This window comes from Hordeum vulgare, chromosome 2H, assembly GCF_904849725.1.
Source record: "Hordeum vulgare subsp. vulgare chromosome 2H, MorexV3_pseudomolecules_assembly, whole genome shotgun sequence".
In the NCBI taxonomy this organism is placed as follows: domain Eukaryota; kingdom Viridiplantae; phylum Streptophyta; class Magnoliopsida; order Poales; family Poaceae; genus Hordeum; species Hordeum vulgare.
This window is the reverse complement of record NC_058519.1, coordinates 89,304,821-89,310,618: the sequence shown is the minus strand read 5'-3', so window position 1 is coordinate 89,310,618 and position 5,798 is coordinate 89,304,821.

Sequence of the window (5,798 nt, the reverse complement as noted above, 5' to 3'; positions counted from 1 at the left end):
CCTATATATTCCCTAAAAATCCTAGAAAAATCAGGAGATCATCGAAAGTACTTTTCCGCCGCCGCAAGCTTCTGTCTCTGCAAGATCCCATCTGGGGCACGTTCTGGTGCCCTGTCGGAGGGAGGATTCAGACACGGAGGGCTTCTTCATCAACACCATGACCTCTCCGATGATGCGTGAGTAGTTGACCATAGACCTACGGGTCCATAGCTAGTAACTAAATGGCTTCTTCTCTCTCTTGGATCTTCAATACAAAGTTCTCCATGATCTTCATGGAGATCTATCCGATGTAATATTCTTTTGTGGTGTGTTTATCGAGATCCGATGAATTGTGGATTTATGATCAGATTATATATGAATCTTATTTGAGTTTCTTCTGATCTCTCTAACGCATGATATCATATCCTTGTAATTCTCTTCGAGTTGTGGGTTTTGTCTCGCCAACTAGATCTATGATTCTTGCAATGGGAGAAGTGCTTGGTTTTGGGTTCATACTGTGCGGTGACCTCACCCGATGACAGAAGAGGTAGCGAGGCACGCATCGTGTTGTCGCCATCAAGGGTAAAAAGATGGGGTTTTCATCATTGTTTTGAGATTATCCCTCTACATCATGTCATCTTGCTTAAAGCGTTACTCTGTTCGTCATGAACTCAATACACTAGATGCATGATGGATAGCGGTCGATGTGTGGACTAATAGTAGTACATGCAGAAAGTATCGGTCTACTTGTCTCGGACGTGATGCGTATATGTATGATCATTGCCTTAGATATCATCATGACTTTGCGCGGTTCTATCAATTGCTCAACAGTAATTTGTTCACCCACCGTGATACTTGCTATTTTGAGAAAAGCCTCTAGTGAACACTATGGCCCCCAGGGTCTACTCCACACCATATTTTCAGCCCTACACTTTTTACTTCGTAGCACTCTCCGCCTTCAGATCTCACTTTGCAAACAATCTTGAAGGGATTGACAACCCCTTTGAAGCGTTGGGTGCAAGCTTGTTTGTGTTTGCGCAGGTACTCTGGATTTGACGAGACCCTCCTTCTGGATCGATACCTTGATTCTCAAACTGAGGGAAATACTTGCTGCTCATGTGCTGTATCACCCTTTCCTCTTCAAGGTAAAAACCAACGCAAGCCGAGCCTCTGTAAACGTGTCAATTTCTGGCGCTGTTGTCTGTGGGATAGCAGTATCTTCCATGCTAGGCGTGTTATCCTTGATATGTGTTTATTCACTATCATTCACGAGAAAGGGGCCAATAATTGGAATGCCCGGTTCCATGCTCAAATCGAAAATATAATTGCAAACAAAAATCCCCCTGGATTGATGTTGGTATGGACGGCACCCGAGTATTCGGCTAGTCATGGAGTGTGATTGATTGGTGGTGGGGGAGTCAAAACTTTACTTTTCTGTTTGGGAACCGCCTAGAGTATGCGTAGCATGGAAGATGATGAAAACTCTTGGTCATTGCGTTGACAATGAAAGCATGCCACCCAAAATTATTTATCTCTGTTTCAAAAGCTTGAGCTCTGGCACCTCTGCAAATCAATGCTTCCCTCTGCGAAGGGCCTGTCTATTTATGTTTCTGTTGAGTCATCCTCTTCTTATAAAAGCACCAATTTGAGAGCACCTCTGTCGTTTCTATGCTTTGCTTTTGACTCATATTGAGTATGACTGTGACTGGATCTTCTTTGCCATGAATTACAATGTTTAGTCAGCCCTCGGTCTTTGAAGGTGCTCTGCATTTATGTTTTGCGGTCTTAGAAAGAGCTAGCGAGATACCATCTGTTCGTACTGCTTCATGATTGTTTTGATTGAAGTGTTGACATTTGAAACTCATTATTATTGCTCGCTAGTTGATTATGCCATTGACATGAGTTTACCGTGAGACCTAGATATCATTTGCTTTTGTGGTTTGCTTATGATCTTGCTGAAAATCTGAATATGAGTTAGACATAGTTGCAACAATAAGATCAAACAGAGTTCGTAAAAGTTTCTCTTTTGTCTCTTTCAGTTTGTCAACTGAATTGCTTGAGGACAAGCAAGGTTTTAAGCTTGGGGGAGTTTATACGTCTCCGTCGTATCTACTTTTCCAAACTCTTTTGCCCTTGTTTTGGACTCTAATTTGCATGATTTGAATGGAACTAACCCGGACTAACGCTGTTTTCAGCAGAATTGCCATGGAGTTGTTTTTGCGCAGAAATAAAAGTTCTCAGGATGACCTAGAAATTTACGGGGATTTTTTGTGGAATATATAAAAAATACTTGCGCAAGAATCAACCGAAGAAGTGGAGCATGGAGCCCACAAGCCCACCAGGCACGGGCCCCCGGCCGCGCCTAGCAGGCTTATGGGGCCCACGGAGCTCCACCGCCTCCAATTCCAGCTCTATTTAGTCCCTTTCGTCCGGAAAAAAATCAGGGAGGAGAGTTCATCGTGTTTTACGATACGGAGGCGCCGCCACCACCTGTTCTTCCTGTGGAGGGCAGATCTGGAGTCCGTTCTGGGCTCCAGGGAGGGCAGATCGTCGCCATCGTCATCACCAACCTTCCTTCATCACCAACTCCATGATGCTCTTCACCGTTCGTGAGTAATCTCATCGTAGGCTTGTTGGACGGTGATGGGTTGGATGATATCTATCATGTAATTGAGTTAGTTTTGATGGGGATTGATCCCTAGTATCCACTATGTTCTGAGATTGATGTTGCTACTACTTTGCCATGCTTAATGCTTGTCACTAGGGCCCGAGTGCCATGATTTCAGATTTGAACCTATTATGTTGTCGCCAATATATGTGTGTTCTTGATCCTATCTTGCAAGTTGTAGTCACCTACTATGTGTTATGACCCGGCAACCCCGGAGTGACAATAGCCGGAATCACTCCCGGAGATGACCATAGTATGAGGAGTTCATGTATTCACTAAGTGTTAATGCGTTGGTCCGGTTCTTTATTAAAAGGAGAACCTTAATATCCCGTAGTTTCCATTAGGACCCCGCTGCCATGGGAGGGATGGACAATAGATGTCATGCAAGTTCTTTTCCCTAAGCACGTATGACTACATACGGAATACATGCCTACATTACATTGACGAACTGGAGCTAGTTACATATCTCTCCGTGTTATAACTGTTGCATGATGAATACCATCCGGCATAATCATCCATCACCGATCCAATGCCTACGAGTTTTTCCTACTAGTCCTTGCTACGTTACTTTGCCGCTACTGTTGTCACTGCTGCTACTGTTACTCTGTCGCTATTGTTGTCGCTGCTGCTACTGTTACTCTGTCACTACTGTTGTCACTTTGTTGCTACTGGTTACTGTTGCTACTATTGCTATCACACTACTCTGCTACTGATACTTTGCTGTAGATACTAAGTCTTTCAGGTGTGGTTGAATTGACAACTCAACTGCTAATACTTGAGAACATTCTTTGGCTTCCCCTTGTGTTGAATCAATAAATTTGGGTTGAATACTCTACCCTCGAAAACTGTTGTGATCCCCTGTACTTGTGGGTTATCACAACCCTTAACCTCTACTTCGTAGTTCTTCCTCTAGATCGGGTTTCTGTGGAGCTCAGGCGGAGCCCTGCAGGAATAGATCATCACCATCACCGGCGCATCATCACGCTGCTAGAGAACTCACCTACTTCCCCGTCTGTCTTGCTGGATCAAGAAGGCGGAGATCGTCATCGATCTGTACATGTGCTGAATGCGGAGGTGCCATCCGTTTGGTGCTAGATCGGGACGGATCGTGGGACGACGGTGATTTGAATCACGAAGCTGTTCCACTACATCAACCACGTTTCTTAACGCTTCCCGCTTAGCGATCTACAAGGGTATGTGGATCCGATCTCCCTCTCATAGATGAACATCACCATGATAGGTCTTCGTGTGTGTAGGATTTTTTTTTTGTTTCCCATGGAATGTTCCCAACAGCTTCTAGGATGCCAAAGCATCCACGAAGAACAATATCTAGCATACCAGGTACCAAAGTGTAATAAGCTTCTCAACTTTTCACTTCCATGTATCACCGTGGAGAACTCAAACTGATGGAACTAATGCAATGGAAATAACACACAAAGTGGTCAAGTCCCTCACACTAAAATCCCTCCATAACAAGAAAAGCTATGGAGGAATATTAGAGGAAGAACAAGGAGCTCACAAAGGACTCCAAGATCAAGATCCAAGGGGTTCCCCTTGCATAAAGGAGAAAGTGATTGGTGGAAATGTGGATCTAGATCTCCTCTCTCTTTTCCCTCGAGAACTAGCAAGAATCATTGGAGGGATTGAGAGTTAGCAAGCCCTAAGAAGGTCAACAATGGGGGGCAAACACGAGCTGGAAGGATGGGGAACCATTGGGGAAGAAGACCCCCTTAAATAGGCCCCCACAAATCTACCCGTTATGTGCAGAATAACAGAGGGGCGGTACAACCAGTTGCCACGGCGGTACAACCGGGCTGCCTATATTAGCGGTACAACTGCCCAGCCACGCCCAACAACCGGACCACAACAGAAGGTTGGCCAGTGGTTCCACTTGCCATGGTTGGTGGGAACGGCAAAGTCCCAAGCGGTACAACCGCTAAGAACACTAGTAGTACTGGCTATAATAATATAGCGGTACAACCGGGCCACCACCGCCCAACTACCACAGCACAACAGAACCATGGCCGACTGTGGACCAGTGCTCGGCCGGTTCAACTGCCCAGGGTGTAGGCGGTACAACCGTTGGGGCAGCGGTACAACCGCTCGAAGAAAACAGGAAATACCAGAATTATCATAACAAAAGTGAATAAGTGGACAACAAGAGCTATCCAACAGCTAAGAAAAATGCCAATGATATAGAGACGTGAAACCTCTATGAATGAATAACCGGCAAAAACTCCAACATCGAAAACATCATAGAAGATGCACATGAACTCCGTTTTCAATGAACTCGAGCTTGTCATAAATATGACCATAAGCTCTAAAACTCACAAAGAGAAACACCAAACACGAACCAAGAAATATGATGCAAGGATACAAATGGTTAGCTATCAACGAACGATATCATCAAGCTACTCACTTGAGAGCCCTCATTGACAGTACGACAATCAATCCTAAAATAGAAAAACCTATCAAGGATAAACATGTACCTTGCACATAGTCCATTTGAGCTAGATTATGACAATCTTGACTTCCTCAAGATGGACCACCTTTCTTGATTGCGTTGTCTTGATGAAGACTAGTTGATTGTTCCCACATACTCACTATGGGTGACCACTCTTCAGCACATCATCACAAGTCCATTGCCACCACAATGGACGGCAAGCTTCAAGCATGATATCTTCGTGATGCTCCACTTGAACTTGCACACCGCAATCTTGATGATGATCACCACTTGATGTCATCCTTCATGGGTTGAATGAGATCTTCCTTCTGACGCAAACTCATGGAAACACACCTAACCCCACATAGAACTCTCACAAAGACCATGGGTTAGTACACAAAGGCGTTATGGGCAATGCTTACCATACCATGGGTTCACTTGATCCCTCTCGGTACATTTTGTACTCTTTGTGTGTTGATCATCTTGATTTACTCTTTGTCTTAGTCTTGATAACCTTGTGTATTATGGCCAATCTTTGGATAAAATCTTGAATACCACCTTGGTCATCATATAAACTCCTTCAAACCAACAGGTGGACTTCAAGAAGTGCCTATAGACAAATCCTACAAATATAACTTAAGGCAACCATTATTCCATAGGGATTGTCATCAATTACCAAAACCACATATGGAGAAATATGCTCTAACA